We start from the raw sequence: 18647 nt of genomic DNA, 5'->3' as shown, positions 1-18647 counted from the left end.
CATGTTACTAACTTAAAACTTAAAAACTGCAACAATGATTCATTGAACAACAGTGGCAAGAAAGGTCATAAAATGGGGCAAAATGTCACTTATCAAATATCTCACTTAGCAAATTTTGGGTTTAGTTGTGGTCATACATTGATAACTACCTGTATATGAAACTGACAAAACTGTATGTCCTATATACAGTTCTGTTCTATTCCTACTAGATTAGACTCTTATCTACATAGTAGGCTCTATACCGGTGATGACTAACTTTATCCAGACTGAGTGCATGTGTGCCCAGACCCCAAAAATGCAAAACGCACACACACCCCATGCATGCACATGTGCACATCTGCACATGTGTGCATGCCCCACCCCCACACTTGCATGTGCCCCCTGCATACACCCTGTGCCGGGCATGCATAGCCCCCTTATGCGTCCTGCCCTCCGCTCATGCACACATGGCTCCCTGCATGCGCCCCCCCCCCCCGTGGATATGTGGTAGACACCCGACCGGCCGGCAGGAGGTGTGCATGCATGCACAGTGGAGCTGAACTGGGGCTATGGCTCCAGTGCCCACAGAAAGGGCACTGCCTGCCACCTGTGGCACATGTAGCCATAGGTTCTCCACCATGGCTCTATAATATTACTATTACATAACTACGTTTTCTTCTTACAAAGCCTGTTCTGTCTTTTTTTCTCACTCTGGGATATATTCCACTTTCTTCTGCTTTGTTAATTGCCAGAAAGTAGAGCAATTGAATCTTCCCATGTCATGTGGTTGGTCTCCCCTTTTTTCCTCCCCTCTGGATTGTCCAGTCCTTTCTGAAAGAAAAACAGCTTCTTGTTTTTGGCTGCTCCATTTTTCAGCTGCTGGTGGATGCTGAGCTACCAAAGCAAGCTCCGCCCCTTCTCTCTCCTAGCTCCTCCCACTCCTGTCTTGCAGTTGCAACTTGATTGGCTATTCTGCCATGCTGAGGCTGGAGGGAAAAGGCTTAAAGGGGAAGGAAAAAAAGAAAAAAAAGGCAGCCTAACAGGCTTATAATTTTGTTCAAAAGGCCTGCTTTTCCACAATGTAATACACACTTGTGTGTCTTGTGAATACCCACAAGCAGAAATCATACCCATTCCCCAAACTCTCTCTATATGATATGAGTTAGAGAATCTTTTTTTCGCTAAATGTTTCTAAATTATAACTATTCACAGTAATTAAATCCCGCACAGCTAATATTGATGATTTCTTGAAGTCCTCTTTTATTGAGTGAAAATGTATGTCTTTCCTAGCTACTTTGTAGTCAGGATAATATGTTCCATTGCTAAGGTTTATTTTATTTATTTTCATTCATCATATTTGTATGGCCACCCATCTCACACAGTGGCTGGACAGCATACGTAATGAAGCAAAATATGTAAAGACCAATAAAACCAGAATTTAAATTAAAATAAAGGCTAAACAAAAAGACAAAATGGCTACAAGGATACAGCGAATGCAATCATATAGTCATCCAAGAGGCTCCACTATACCACAGGATACACAAACTTGTTGGCAAAAACCATATTTTGTGAGCTTTCCAGAAGACCAACAGGATTAGGCCCAGCCTCCCTTCAAGGGGAAGGATGTTTCACAGGGCAGGAGTTATGGGAAAAAAGGACTTTTCTCCTAGGACTCACAAGATGACACTCTTGTAAACTGATGAGATCCACAACTTGATTCTTCTTCTAGATCCCATGCCATGCGAGATTTTAAAGGTCACAATGAACACTTTGAATTAAACCCACAAGCGGACAGGTAACTCATGCAGCCTGCAAGGAAGAGATGTAAGGCGTGCAGTTCTTGAAGTACACATAACTGTGTTGTCACATCTTGCCCCAGTTGAAGCCCAAGAGCCTATTCAAGGATTGACCCATGTAGAGAATATTATAGAAGTTTATATGGGAGATGATTAAGGCATAAATAATTATGAGAAGACACTTCCGATCCAAAAATGCATACTGCTAGCACACAACATGAAGCTCTGCAAGGTCTTTTTGGTCACAGTCATTACCTGCTCTTTGAGCAGGAGTCTGAGTGCAAAAGATTGCTACATTGCTCACTGGGATTGCTTGGGCCAGTGCAACCTCATCCAACACCGAAGGTGGTCTGGACATCTCCAGAAAGAGATGTCCCTAAAATCCAAAGCCATTCAGTCTTACTAGGGTTTAGTTGAAGCCATCCAGAAGCCTCAAGGCACTCAACAGGGGCAGAGATATAAAATTGGGTATCATCACCCCATTGTGATGCTACCCAGCAGCTACATGTAGATGTTAAATGGGAACAAAGAAATGTCCAGGACACGAGATGGAAACAGGTTCATGCTTTTGGGTGAACTCTGGCAGGATCACAATGGGGTAGTGCAGGGGTCTGCAAACTTAGCTCTTTTAAGACTTGTGGACTTCAACTCCCAGAGTTCCTTAGCCAGGTACAAGTCTTAAAAGACCCAAGTTTGCAGACCCCTGGGATAGTGCATCCATCGTTGCTCTATATGACCTCTCATCAACCATGGTAGCCTTCCAGGCCAGGTTTAGGGAAGAGAACCAACACAATACTGTGTCACCTCTGTCCAACCTTTTACAATTAACTGTAAGTTGCATAGACTTTTAAACTGATACAGATTTTTGTTACATACACACAGTCCTAGAAATCTGATTAAAGGCTGAATGTGAATGGCCACAAGGAAAAAATTATGTACTTAAATTATGTATTATGGCATAAATATTGTGGCTATTCAAATGACTGAGGTAGGTGGCTTGAAAATGAGCACTCTTAAGGTAATAATCACTGGCTGCATTTTCTGTATTCAATTTCTAAATGTTTTGTTTACTATTCTTAGGAAAATGCTCTATGCAGCTTATGAAATGTCTGGAGGTTATAAAAATGCCATAGCACGTTAGCCAAGTCCAACGTGGCCAGTCAAGTGGATGGAATTAGAGTTCATTGTTTAAAATTTTTGTAATCTACCAGGTCTTTGCAAAAGTTATAGATGTATTTTCTCACAGTTTCCTCAAGTTTATAGTGCCCGGCATTTAACAAATATTAAGCTATGTGGGTTTTTTGGGTTTTTTTGTTTACATTTATATCCCGCCCTTCTCCGAAGACTCAGGGCGGCTTACAGTGTGTAAGGCAATAGTCTCATTCTATTTGTATATTTACAAAGTCAACTTATTGCCCCCCCAACAATCTGGGTCCTCATTTTACCTACCTTATAAAGGATGGAAGGCTGAGTCAACCTTGGACTTGGTGGGACTAGAACCTGCAGTAATTGCAGGCAGCTGTGTTTTAATAACAGGCTTCTTACAGCCTGAGTCACACCGCGGCTTTTTTTTTTTTTAGGTTAAAAAAAAATAGTTGATACATTCATCAAAATGAGAAATGGAATTGCTTTCCATATGGCAGAGCTGAGCAGGCTTAGGCCCCAGTGCCAAATGCAACCCCCATTTTTTTTAAAATAATCTTTTTTTAATCTGACTCCCCCAAATAAGTGCCATGTTTTCCATAAAAATTGTTCTATAAATTCTAAAGAAGCACAATACAAACCATCATCATTTTTTCAACACCTCCAAAAAACAAAACAAACAAAATATAACCAGAAAAAACAACAACCACCCACCATTGTGGTGCTGCCCTCCCAGGTATTAAAAGTTACCCATCCCCGTTAAATAGATAGTGACTAGCTTTTTCTGGCTTGTGGCATTTGTGAACTCACTCCTGTATTTGTAGATTCCATTATTTACTGCTTCGACACTCATACAGTGTCAGCAGTTAAGCCTTACAAATGATTCTCAGTTCTGTTCTGACTATAAAAACACCAGTGTTGAACTGCTGAAAATGGGGAATTAATCAGTCAGCAGGTTACCACCGACAGTTTATTTTAAATGTGAAGTTCAGCTTGGAATTTGAAATCACCGTAAGTTTGCAAATATCTTTAAAATGTTGAAACCAATTTAATAGCCTCATTGAGCATACTAACAGCAAGGTTATTTCAAAGCATTGTAAAGTAAAACAATTGATACTGTTTGCATTTTATACTTCATCTCGGCATTCACCACCAATGACTCAATGTATGTGAACCTCTCTTTTGATTATATATTGAGGAACTTTTGACAAGTATCTTTCCATCATAAGAAGATTCGGAAACTTCCAAAATATTCTCCAGTTTCCACAATTCATACGTCTTATTTATGTTGTTTCAAAATCTTTCAAATTACTGCTCCATCAGTCATTTCTAGGCATTGTCTCTCTAATTCCTTCATGGAATAACCAACAGGACAACCAAATAAATACTTAAAACAGTACATGAAGGTTTCTAATACCAGAATTAAACCTATAATGTATCTTATCTCAAAGGAAAACACATGAATGACTGTGGACTGTCCTTTGCTGCACAGATCATACAGAGTCCAACTACACATTTTGTAGGTGACCACATTAGTAGTGAATGAGTATTAGTCGGAAGTGGACCACTTACAACTGATTCTGTTATACCTAAAAGTGTTCGTTCTATGCAAACTACCCCATCTGAATAATGTTTTTGTGGTCAGATAGATAGTCTTGAAAAGGGGGGAGCAACTACTTAGTCTAATCTACACAGAATATTGACTTACACTGAACATGTGGACAAGAAAAATCCAGATGAAAACTATTACAACTTTCTATGTAATCAAGTACTATTAGTATGTAAGCAAGTATTGTTCCCTTACAATTAACCTCATTAAAACCATTTTTCTGAGTTAACAAAAGTGGCCTCCCTCATGTAAACACACAATCAAGTTTGCTTCTCCTTGACACCCGTACTTACTTTCCAAATAAACTGCAATAATACAAACCTAGATTCTAAACGTAAACATGTGCAGTAATAAAGTAAGGCATACAAATGCATGTTTCTTGGAGCTGAGACTGTCTCATCAAATGACAGTACATTCGCAGTGGTTTCATTCCCCCAGATATAATATTACAGGTAGTCCTCAACTTACAACAGTTCATTTAGTGACCGTTCAAACTTCCAACGGCACTGAAAATGGCAGTGACTTATGACCCTTTTTCACACTTCCAAGAGTAGCAGCATCCCATGGTCATGTGATCAAAATTCAGATGCTTGGCAAGTGGTTAATATTTATGATGGTTGAAGTGCGCTGGGGTCACGTGATCAGCTTTCGGGACCTTTTGACAAGCAAAGTCAATGGGGAATCCAGATTCACTTAACAATCATGGCAAGAAAAGTCGTAAAATGGGGCAAACCCACTTAACCAATGTTTCACTTAGCAACATAAATTATGGGCTCAATTTGGGTCGCAACTCGAGGGCTACCTGTATAAACCCAAGTTAAATGTTGAAATGCAACACAATTTTTCCCTGCATCAGCTCAAAAACAAGCAGAATTTACTTCATATATATATACATATATATATATATATGTATATATATATATATATATATATATATACACACACACACACACACACACACACATATACACACACACACATACATACACACACACACAGACACACACATATTTTAAAAAACTTACTTTGGTGTTTTTGGATTCTGCTGTTGTACAGGCCTCTCACCTAGAAAAATCAAAGAAAATAGAAAATATTTTAAAGAACAAGTTCTTCAACATGTAACTTTTTAATAATTTTAGAATGAAAGCAAGCTTTAAAAAAAATTTCCTAATGAAATTCTAAATATTTAGACAAATACATGACAGTTAACCCACACATGGAATAATAAATATAAACATATCCAACGTATTACCAAAGGACTTGCCTCCCCCCCCCCAATTCTTGCCCTTCATTTCTGAATTATATAAAGCTGTAAGTGAGGGACTTTTGGGAGGGCTCTGGTTTACTTTTGTAATTCTGATTGATTAAAGAAAGCATCCAAAAAGTTGTTTAAATGAGGGAGAAGTCATGTTATTTACCTTAATAGAAATATTTTGCATTGCTAAAATTAAGAAATCATTTTTAGGTCTCTGGAAAGAAACAACAGGAGAGGTGCCAAAAAGCAACACAGAAGGCTAGAACCAGTTTGGTATAGTGGTTATAAGGCAACAGGCTAGAAATAGGGAGATATGAGTTCAAGTCCCACTATAGACATGAAAGCCAGCTGGCTGACTTTGGGTTTATCAATTTCTGTAAGGCCAACTCTCTCTCGCAGGGTTTATTTTATTTTATTTTTTATTTTATTAGATTTCTAGACTGCCCTTCTCCCGAAGGACTCAGAGCGGTGTACAGCCAGGATAAAAATGAACAATGTACAATTAAAAATTAAATTAAAAGACTTATTATACAATTTGGCCGAAACATTAAAATATTTAAAATCTAAAAAACCCCAATTTAAAACTTAAATAAAATTTAAATTCAGAATCTAAACAGTCTAAGAAAGCCCAGCGCAAACAAACAAGTATGTTTTCAATTCGCGGTGAAAGGTCCGAAGGTCAGATATTTGGCGTAAACCAGGGGGAAGTTCATTCCAAAGAGTAGGAGCCCCCACAGAGAAGGATCTTCCCCTGGGGGCCGCCAGCCGACATTGTTTGGCGGACGGCGCCCTGAGAAGTCACTCTCTGTGCGAGTGTATGGGTCGGTGGGAGGCATGAGGTAACAGCAGGCGGTCCCGTAAGTACTCAGGCCCCAAGCCATGGAGCGCTTTAAAGGTGGTAACCAGAACCTTGAAATGCACCCGAAAGGCAACAGGTAGCCAGTGCAGTCTGCACAGGAGAGGTATTACATGGGAGTTACATGGAACTCCCTCTATCACCCACGCAGCTGCATTCTGGACCAACTGAAACCTTCAAGTGCATCTCAAGGAGAGCCCCATGTAGAGAGCATTGCAATAATCCACGCGAGTGGTAACGAGAGCATGAGTGACTGTGCATAAGGCATCCCGATCAAGGAAGGGGCGCAACTGGCGTACCAGGCGAACCTGGTGAAAGGCTCTCCTGGAGACGGCTGTCAAATGATCTTCAAACGACAGCCGTGCATCCAGGAGAACACCCAAGTTGCGCACTCCTTCCCTTGGGGCCAATAACTCACCCCCAACAGTCAGCTGCGGCTGCAGCTGACTGTGTCGGGGTGCCGGCATCCACAGCCACTCCGTCTTGGAGGGATTGAGCTTGAGCCTGTTCCTCCCCATCCAGACCCGTACGGCCTCCAAACACTGGGATAGCACTTCGACAGCTTTGTTGGGCTGGCCCGGGGTGGAAAAGTACAGCTGAGTGTCATCAGCGTACAGCTGATATCTCACCCCGAAGCCACTGATGATCTCGCCCAACGGCTTCATATAGATGTTGAACAGGAGGGCGAGAGAATCGACCCCTGTGGCACCCCACAAGTGAGGTGCCTCGCGGTCGACCTCTGCCCCCCTGTCAACACCGTCTGCGACTGGTCAGAGAGATAGGAGGAGAACCACCAATAAACGGTGCCTCCCACTCCCAACCCCCCCCAACCGGCGCAGCAGGATACCATGGTCGATGGTATCAAAAGCCGCTGAGAGATCTAACAGGACCAGAGCAGAGGAATGACCCCTATCTCTGGCCCTCCAGAGATCATCTACCAACACAACCAAAGCTGTCTCCGTGCTATATCCGGGTCGGAAGCCTGACTGGAACGGGTCTAGATAGATGGCTTCATCCAGGTACTGGGGTAGCTGCCGTGCCACAGCACTCTGTACAATCTTCGCAATAAAGTGAAAGTTGGAGACCGGACGGTAATTACCTAAAATAGCTGGGTCCAGGGAAGGCTTCTTAAGAAGGGGTCTCACCACCGCCTCCTTCAAGGCGGCAGGGAAAACTCCCTCCAACAAAGAAGCGTTGATAATCCCCTGGAGCCAGCCTCGTGTCACTTCCCAAGAGGCCAGCATCAGCCAGGAAGGGCATGGGTCCAGTAAACATGTCGTAGTATGCAGCCTCCCCAGCAACCTGTCCACGTCCTCGGGAGCCACAGGGTCAAACTCATCCCAAGCAATCTCCACAAGATGCGACTCCGCCCTCTCATCCGGATCATCCCAATTTCGGTCCAAGGCATCCCGGAGCTGAACGATTTTATCGTATAGATAACCACTAAACTCCTCGGCACGTCCCTGCAACGGGTCATCCCGCACCTCCTGATGCAGGAGAGAGTGGGTCACCCGAAACAGGGCAGCTGGGTGGTTATCTGCCGACGCAATGAGGGTGGAAGCGTAGGAACGCTTCGCCTCCCTCATTGCCACTAGGTAGGTCCTAGAGTAAGACCTAACTAGTGTTCGGTCAGCTTCGGAACGGCTGGACCTCCAAACACTCTCTAGGCGTCTAGGGTTGCTGTTGTGGGGAAAATAGGACAAGGAACATTGTCCCATTGTCCTTAAGGAATTTTAAAATATGATAGTGAGCCTTTATCCTACATTTTTGAGAAATCTTGGAAAACGTGAAGTTCCAGACAAGTGGGGGTGGAGGAGGAAGATATTATCCTGAACATTCAGATAAGGAGAACAAAAGATCCAGGAAATTACAGGCCAATGAGTGTCACATTCCTAGGAAAGTTTCTGAAACAGCTTAAAAATAATGCAGGAATTCTTTGAATGGATTTGTCATAGGTAAGTCTTGCTAGGCCAGGTTTCTCTCTCTTTGTTGATCTAGTAACTTCAAAAAAGTCTACAGAAGACTGTCAGGGTATATATATCAGGCAGTCCTTGACTTGCCGGAATACGTGCTTCCCAGAAGAAGATGATCATGTTTTCTTCTCTATCATCCAAAGTAAAAGACGATGAATACGAACTTGAGGAAATCAGAGTCCAGTTGAAACTTCGAAAAATGAAACAGTGGAACCAATTATCTAGAAACCTGAGAGTTCCATCCCACTCGATGATTGAAGCGAAAATAGACGGCTGTCTGTCAAGGATTCCTTAATTTGGATTTCTGCACCGAGCAGGCATTTAGACCCAATGACTGAAATCCAGCTCTTCAATCCAATCTCATATGTTTCAGCTAGTTTCCAATTTTGCACAGGAAAATAATTATCTAGCAGCACAACCCTGATAGCTACTTATTCAGAAAACACCAGTTCCATTGAATTCAGTGAGGTTTATTGTAAATAAGTGAGTGCAGGATTACAGAACATGCTCAATTTTTGGAAAGTCAATGCTTGTAAAACTCCCTGATGTTCTTTTGCTGAAGGTTTCTATCTCATTCTTTTCTCTATTTATGATTTGATATTACAGGAAAAAAACACCAAGTAATACCTGATGACTGACTTCTGTCATTGTCAAAAATACAAATATGGTAATCATTATCCTCCATTCCTATCTGTATAAATCCTTAGTAATTTTTTTTAATCTTAACTATTTCTTAGCTCTTAGTTTTTAAATCTGCCAACTTTTCCCAGTTCTTACAGCCAATCTCAATCTATTTGTATGCGAAAATCCTTTTCACTATTTTATGGACTTGTGAGTGGACTTAAAGAAAGGCCTGGTTCAGTTTACAAGCTTACTTGTGTTTGCTGATATTAGCCAGGCTATTTCCCTTCCTTGTCTCTCAACTCAGTGGTAGTTGGCGCACCAGCGTGCCTAACCGTTCCTGTCCTAATGTTTTCTTTTATTCGTATCCTTTTCCTGTATTTATAATTATGTTTACACTTGTTTCTGTCATAAAATACATGTTTGACAAAATAAAATAAATAAATAAATAAAAGAATGTAATATGGATTCCCCAGAGGGAAGGGCTGCATTCCAGAGGAGCAAAAGTCAGCGGAAGTTGAGATCATTTGAGTAGGAGGAAGAGAGTCAGAACAGCTCCTCCCCAGGAGTTCTCAGAATATATGCTTAATGGTGTAAGTAGTTTGCTTTAGTTGGGAAAGATTTTTGTCTGTGGGTAAGGAACAATAAGGAAACTGCTTAAAAGATCTTCTTGGGTTTTGGACCATGAGATCTCTGCCTCTCAGCAGTCTTATAGTTCTGACAATTGAACTTCTCACTTGCTATCTGAATGCTATTGCTGAGGACATTGCCTTGGGGTTGAAGTCTTGTTTTTACCAAGTTTCTGCTGCCCTCATGGCCTTAGTCTTTCCTTGACACATGCTTGCTTTCACTTCCCTTTTTATAAAACAAATTCTTTAATTAGGGAGAGATGAGACTGTTGTAATCATCCCTCCTAAGTAAACACCACAACTCTGGATCTCAGGAGGGAAACAATACTTTCTCATTCTGTCTTTCACACTGTTACAATGGAAAAGTAGTTGGCTGGAGCTTGTCCATGCCCTCATTTTCAGTTCCATTTAGCAGTGGCCATGTTGTTTCCTACTATTGTATATCCTTCCCACAAATATCTTATGGTGTCATTTATTTCATACAATTACACATTGTTTCCAAATTCCAAAGTAAATGATAAGGAAAAATTGTTAAGGAGAAATCACATAATTTGTCCTGGAAAATTAAAGAATTAACAGTAGCAAAGGCTCATAAACAGATTTGTCTTCTTAAGTATCTCTAATTTTTGGCAATGGCTGTCGCCAGCTTTTGCCAAATTCTTTGCATATGCTAGGTTTCCTGATGACCTCTGATGGGAGAAGAAACATGTATACACCCTGAATGTCCTAGGGTTGAACTCAACCTGTGCTTTCATGGACATAACTTTATACTTTTGCTTTATTAGCAGCAATGCCTAAGTGCCTTGCTGTTCTTCACAGTCTAGTTTATCGCTCTGGGATTTCCTGGTTGATTCCCATCCAAGTAGCACTAATCAGATCTGATTAGCTACCTAATTTAAGATTAACCAAAACCAGCTATGAAACTAATGTATGTTTGGCTCTTCTGCGATGTCCTGCTTCTGAGCACAACAGAGGCTGAGTCCATGTCTAATATCTCCACATTCTAATGGTGTTACTATAGGGTGCAATGGTGATGAACTTGCTTGAATCTCCTCTTATCAAGTAATACATTGACCTAATATCATCCTAAGTGGCATCTCTTTCTCTTTCAAAGTATACCTCTGAAAATGGATAGTTTTAGCATGAAGTCTCCCCAAAGACTTTGATCATTCATGAGACACTGATGTTTAGATGCTTCTGTGTTAATTATTTAAGGGATAGATTGAATGGAGGCTGACTAAGGCTACCCTATCCAACTCAATGATCATCCCTAACTCCCTGATAACCTGTCATGTAATAAAGATGAGACTTGTTGTTGTATTTTATCTTGGGTTCCTTTAATCTCCTTTCAGTTTTCTTTTACTCTCTGAGATGTATTTCTTTTGTCAGAGCTAAAATATGCTTCAAGTGATATAATGAAAGAGATACTTTGAACACAACGGAGGGTCTTTTAATTATTGCATCTCATAGTCAAAGCAGGCGTTCTTCCAAAGACAGTGGGAAAGGTACCTTGGCTGCCTTTGGGACTATTTGCAAACTGTTACCAGAGAGATTTTTGCTTGTTAAAAAAAAAAATCTATCTTCGTCACTATTGAAAACAAACAATACCATTAATTACATATCAAATTACAAAAGGGGGGAAGGCTCAGCATATCCTTCTTTTTTTAAAAAAAATAATACAAAAATTAATGAAACATGACTGCACTTTGTAAATTACCATACCTATGTTCTCATGATAGAATAAATGTTTGTAGTACTTCAGTGGCCCACAAATCTTACAAGAGATAGATTTATTGATTCAGTAGTACTAGGCTGCCAACTTCTATAATAAAGATATAGAATTGCAGCCAGCCTAAATTTAGGTATTTGATGAAATACGTGTAATAAGGCTTTTCAAAGCAAGAACAGATGGATTAGCTATGAGAGGAGACAATTCCAAAATCCATATTACAGCTGTAGTTCTGTCGGGCCCATGGGAAATTTATAAAACGGCTTTCTCCTTTGCATCCCTCCTTCCTTGCACTTCATGGCCACATGTATTATCACAGTGTCCCTCGGCTGCTCTTGTTGGGAACATGGCAAAAACATTGGAGGATCACGTCTCTTTGGAACATCTGTCCCAGGTTCCACATCTTGCTCAAATGTAAGAGCTGGAAGTTACATGAGAGATGAGGGCAGTGATTGCTCATCAGTCATGGAAGCTTGTGCCTTGCAAAGTATTGTGTTGACTGACACATTATTTCCTCTGTGCACCCCTAATCTATTTTCTGGCTCGATAAGTTTATGGAACTGCATAAATTCTCCCTCTCAACTTTCTGTAATCTCTGAACACATTGTCTTCCTGTTCTTTCCTTCAACCAGCAAGTTCCAGCTGTTGGATTCTGGAAACAATTTTATTTCTATTGGGGGGGGGGAAAGATTGATGCTCAGGAAGCTGTGAAAACTGCAAGATGTTGTGGCTGCCCAGGATTATTTTGAGTGAGGCAGTTGGACTAAGGTAAGAGGAAGGAGAGGCCTTCCATCAATCTGCATGCAGACCAACTCCCTGTTCACTGTGAAAAGATGAAATTGGTTATGTACACAGTCTGTAAAGCTAATACAGTTTTGACTGTTATGCTTATGTCAAACAGGAGTCCTGCTGAGAACCTAAAATAACCAGAATGAAAATAAAAAAATACTTTATTCTAAATGTATTTAGCCATATTAGTGCCATCACATCATATTAAGGTTATTATTTCCTTCAAAAGAAAAGAAGCACAAATCCAATCGCAGGCAGGTTTTACAAGCTTTCTGCCCACCATTATTTTAATCGCTTTCTTCTTTTTTGTAAAACGAAAAAGTACCTATTGTTTTTAACTATTTTGGCCAGTTGCTTTAAATGTATGAATGTAAATTCACATTAAAGAGATAAGTTAGCTGCTAGTAGTAATTTTCACATATGTTCTTTATTTGGCAAAGGTGAATATAAGTTTTGGATGAAAGTTAGATCTGTACGCTATTGTGTTTCCTGAGTTGGGAACCTTGCACAAAACACTGAGGCAAGTATGGATAAATTACCATTGCAATCTAGATTCAGAAATAAAGGCACCAGTGTATTTCCCATGACAGAGAGCTCAGGTTACATGGAAACATAATTCTTTGTTGTAATGCTGGTCCCATTTTACCAGCTAAATCTAGACTTTCTTTCTCTCAGTCTCTCTCCAAGGATACAGAATGCATTCGTCTTTGGGCCCTTGACCCAAAAAGCCATTCTTTAAAGATTAGAAAAATATCCCAAGCAACTTCAGACAGCCAAGGAAAGCAACGCTCTTGGAGGCCAAGCTTTCCAAAGTTAACTAGCCAATGCTCCTAGAAGCAACTCACCCCTTTTTTTAATTAGAAGCAGAAGTAATGGCATATAAATGCCAAGGCTCAGGCCATGCCATGTTGAACCAGCCTGGTACTCCAAGGCCCCTGTTGCTCCTACTTTATTTGCACAAGAGGGAGTATTTACTCCCTAAGCCCCACAGGTAGTCCAACTCATGGTCCTGAGATAACATAGGCCACTTACATTGTACAGCTGAATGAGTTGTTGAAACTGAGTGTCCTAGACTCAGCATTCTGCACATGTTAAATTTTGAATTTCTGTATAGTCTGCAGTCCCCACCCTGAGCAACTGCGATGTAAATTACTTCTCTGGAACGACAAATCTTTTTTCTTTTTTTGTTTACTTACACATGCAAACCCTCTAACTCCCAATTCTCAGTAGATGTTCGATCTCATATAATACACTCCCATTCCGTGGGATTACTTGAGAGGAGTCTATTTTAAGATGGCATCCCAGGATATTTATTTTCAGAGATGTAATTAAAAGATGTGCCCGCATAGGACATTTCTTTATCAAGCGCCACACATGAATAGTTTAGATAGGAAATGTAAATGAGAGCTGTACCAGAATCCCCTTGTGAATGGAACTCTGGAATATGTATAGTATTTTACTTCTGAGGTCACCGCATACCAGAAGTAAGTGCTGACCCAATTTTTGTTATTCCCAGAGATAGTGTTTCCTCAGAGAGCAGCAAAAAAATAGGGCAATCCTTTTGACATGTATTATAGGCCTACAAGGGCAAAAGTAAAAAAAAAAATGCTTAATAGCTATTTAATTCTCTCTTTCTTCCTCACATAATTTGAAAATAAAGAATTATTTAAATACAGTACTACTGCTCGCAGAACGCAATATCGTGTGATGCTTACACAACTATGTTGAATTTCTAGCTGATGGCAATTTGTAGGATACGATGAAGAAGGACATTTTTGCAAATATGAACTCACCATAACTCACTTCTTAATCTCCTTCCATCTATCACAGGTCTGCTCTTCCCTTGCAGAGGTTCTCGCAGAATTCACTGGTGTTATCAGAATGTCTATTTCCCCATTCAATCTTTTAAAAACTCTTATTATTTATCTTTCTTATTTTCAAATACAGAACCATCGCAACCATAACTGATAGCTACTTCTTTCAAGATGTATTTCTCATTTCGGTTTTACGAATTGTGAGGCATGAAAATGATGATTTAATTCTTAGCTCATTTAGTCAATAACTGCCTAATTCAATATGTATGGCATTGCTTTCCACCTTGAACATGGCAGATAATAGTAATACCAGCTCATTTTACTATTAGTGGAACTGGTTCATATGTTACTCTTATTTGTACAGCAAGTAAATAAATAAATAGTTTATTGAATTAATCTCCAGGCTGTTTCAATTGTTTGTGTATATTCATTAAATTTTTGATTGCCTGCATTACAGTCTCCACACTTACTTACAGAAATCTCTTTTGAGAAATACAAACATACGTGCGCACATCCATGCCCATACTACATTAATAAAAAAAATATAACTCAACTTCTACAGGGTTTCTTAAAGAAGGTCTTTGCAATGATCTGGAATTTGGACTAGATGGTTTTTTAAGACCCTTTGCAATCAAGACATTTTATGATTCTATAATATTATGTGAGGTTTGGTGCTAATCTGATCTGCTTTACTTTATGCTTTGAGGACATATTTCTACTCCAGAAGATCTGAAATGTACATAAATTTGTCGGTCCACTTAGCAGCAGTTTAGTTATCGTGCACTGTTTCTTCCTGTCAACAGTTGTTGCCATTTGCTTCTCTTAAAACGATGCAAGAGTAAAACAATGCATGGGGATGGGGCTGTCTTGTTTTCTTGAAGATTTTTTTTTACATGTTAATTGATGGAATATTAAAATAATTTACCTCCTTGGTGATTGTTGTGGTTATGAAGCTGGTGATATTTGACAAGAGTTCTATCACTTTCCTGGACTAGCCCAAGTGTTTCTTTCCTTCCTTCCTTCCTTCCTTCCTTCCTTCCTTCCTTCCTTCCTTCCTTCCTTCCTTCCTTCCTTCCTTCCTTCCTTCCTCCCTCCCTCCCTCCCTCCCTCCCTCCCTCCTTCTTTCTAGGAAAGGTGAAGAAGCAAAGGAATCTAAAAATCCCTTACTGAAGTAAACCTGATCCAGCAAGAACATCAAATTGAATATCAGCCAAAGCTCAAACCCAACTCCCAAAAGGCTACTTGTAACTTTTTCCCATACTAAAATATCAGTTATATATTGTTAGATAAAATAAACGTAATAGTTCAGATTCTCAGGATGTAATTCCACAAAGGAAACCATGACTATGGCAAATTTAGCTATTTTATAGAAATGTATTAAGAATGCAGTAATATAATTTTCAGTTGCCATGTTTACATATGCCATACTGAAGAATGTTGCATCAATGAACTGCATCAGATGTGGCTTGATCTATTCTGTCCTAATCACATAGCTGCTGTCTCTGGAAGAATTCTAAAAAAATTAAACTGACTCTATGTCTTAATGATTACAACCCCAAGTAATTGCCAAAAAAATATCCAATGCATCATTTTTCATTGATAAAAATCGAGCCAGAATTTTCATGACAATGTAGGGGATGTAGTTCTAAACAAAGAAACTGAGAGACAAGACAAAAGCATGATGATGTTACTGAACAATTCTATTTTTTTAATGATGTGCAGAGGGAGTAAAAATAGCAGCGTATCTACTGCATAATAGCACTGCAATAAACAGAATAAAGAGAATCTCTTCCAAGGGGGTCATTTTAATTTGAAGAAACAAAAAGGGTTAAAGATTATATCTAAACTCTTGTTTAGAGATAGTACATACAATGAATTTTTATGGCACAGAAAAAGACATTGTTGCTTCTAACACAGTCTGACAAAGTCTGTTTTATTCATCGTGACATTTTCTGATTTTGACCACATATGGATTCCAATGTTGTAGATTGATGTCTAGATTATCATTTTCATAAACAGAAAAACTGTTATAACCAAATCAATGGCAAACATCAATGATACTGAGATTTTAAAATCATTAGCATCTTGAAGATGAGAGTTGATATGTAACATATCAGAACTGGATATGTTTAGGGAAGAGAAAACTGATTTAGGATATGAGATAAATCTTCAAAAAGATTGAAGATTGAAATAATGCTCTTAAAGTGTAGGAAAATTTCAGCTGAAGCATCTTCATGGTAAGATCATTTCTCTAAGGAGACTAAAGTCACCTTTAAGCAGAGACTATGCTGACATCTGTTAGACATGTTTTTATTTTGGATTCCTGTTCTGAACAGGGAATTCAGCTTAAGTGACCTATATGATCCTTCCTACTCTCTGATTTTATGCCACAAATATTTCAGATTGTAAACTGGGATAATTTAGTAAGAATGCATAATAGTAACTGTCTGAAAAATGAACTCAACAGGATTTAGGGTAATAATGTGCTAATCTTTTAGAGAAAAATATTTCTTATTAAAACATTTAACTTGTAACATTGATAATGCTCATAAAAGCCGGGTGAGGAAAGTAATAAAAACACTAATGACTTTATTGTGCAAACAATAAAAGGGAAATGGCAGCTTTCATAAATATATATATATATAGCAAGAGGACATTTTAGATAAAAATAATAGTGAGCTAACTATTTATAAGCAATCACAGCTAATGCATTTCATAAAGGGGAAGCTTGCAGTCCTAGTTATGTTGCTACTTCATTTAAATTTGACGAAAAGGTATGTCTGTGTTTTTACTGTATGTATCCAACATATGTATGTATGTATGTATGTATGTATGTAGAGACCCGAATACGCCAAGACCTACATACCTATACCTGTGAAAACCTACGAAAACAAACCTACGAAAACATACACACACACACACACACACACAGAGTATCTTTGCTTCAGTCTTTCTCTTTTAAATGTGTGTGTGTGTGTGTGTGTGTGTGTGTGTGTGTGTGTGTATGTTGAGTTGTTTCACCAAGTGACTATTCATTTGTAAACCTTTTAGTTCTCTAAAATTACTTTTTCTTCACTTTGAGGGAAGATAGTTGATTTGCACAGATAAATACTCACATTAGCACTTGCACTTTAATGTTCAAGCCAAGGACATGGTTAAAGCACTGCAGTTCACTGAGATCACCAACAGTTTTGACATTTAGCATTTGTTCTTTGTAATTGCCCATTTGCTTGTCACACTGAAAGATGCAAGCATCAAAGGTGCTAAACTTTTCACCTCCGTGCTTTCACATGACAAAAGCATTTCCCTATTATGCTCTTAATTTTCATATTTAAATCAGAACATTTAACACTAGAAATTCCTTACTGCAATTAAACCAAGATACTTTCTGCTCAGTTACCCTTGCTTCTTGGTAGACTTTATAAATGACTGGGTTATTTCAGAACAGGTGTTAGAAGGAAATAAATAAATAAATAAATAGCAGAGCAGGCTTATTTTGACCAGCAATTCAACACAAATTTCCCTTTCCAATTCAGTCCTGGTTTCATATTCCCAATTTTACAAATGATTTTTAAAGTACTGAACTGTGTCATAAAATTAGGAAACATGAGTATTCATCATGTACAGGTTTAGGAAATGTGAACTTGTCAAATCATATAAAATGTGAAGTGAAATAATTGCTCCGTAGGCCCTAACTGACATAGATTAAACCAACTGTTTGATGAGAGTATTTACTATGTTCGCACGAACAGTTCACCCTCTCTCTCTCTCTCTCTCTCTCTCTCTCTCTCTCTCTCACACACACACACACACACACACACACCACAAATATGGAAATGAACATGTACAATATTTTCTTTTGATGGCATTGATCGATATGGTAAATATTTAAAAGTCTAGCAAATGAATAAAAATAAAAGAAATCTGTTGTTGCTCTTCTCTAAGCTTGGTTTGAGGTTGAAGAAGTTTCATAACTACCGTAGCTAACCTCATGGTTGCAGGAATGCAAAAGAAATGCAGTTCATTGGTTGGAAAGAATCATATATTATTCTGCTTTGCCTGTTCTGTGCTCACAAAATCTTGCATTAATAATGGTTACTTAGGAGTATAATTAAATGTTTTCTCCCCTCCAATTAAGCTCAGGAAACTCGGACAATGCAACACGTCAAAAGTAAGCTACAGATGTTTATTACCACCACAAAAAGAGCAGATTTCACAGTCTGCATATAGACAATATTACTCTACCTACAACTATTTGAACCCAGAATGTCTTGCATTGTCATCAACTGCCAAAAACTGCAATTGGCATGATGCAGGTTCACTAACTTGAAAGACAGATCAGAAGAGTAGATCAAAGCCCTTTCAGTGGAACATCCTGCCTGCAAGATAACTTTGTACCTACTCTTCTGATCTGTTTTTGAGAATATGAATTCCTCCATTTTATCCCCCCCAAC

The 18647-nt window shown here is 39.1% G+C and overlaps 1 protein-coding gene across 1 annotated transcript in view; it reads right to left on the bottom strand.

Annotated features, from left to right (window-relative positions):
- The window catches only part of PTPRD (protein tyrosine phosphatase receptor type D), a 1472813-nt gene that overhangs the window by 520998 nt on the left and 933168 nt on the right, over positions 1 to 18647 (bottom strand). The window contains exon 9 of the mRNA XM_058166456.1: positions 5553 to 5592. The gene's annotated coding sequence lies outside the window, so the exon portion shown is untranslated. The remainder of the gene's footprint in view (positions 1 to 5552; positions 5593 to 18647) is intronic.

This window comes from Ahaetulla prasina, chromosome 2 (assembly GCF_028640845.1).
Source record: "Ahaetulla prasina isolate Xishuangbanna chromosome 2, ASM2864084v1, whole genome shotgun sequence".
Classification (NCBI taxonomy): Eukaryota; Metazoa; Chordata; class Lepidosauria; order Squamata; family Colubridae; genus Ahaetulla; species Ahaetulla prasina.
This window is presented reverse-complemented; position numbering and strand designations above follow the sequence as displayed.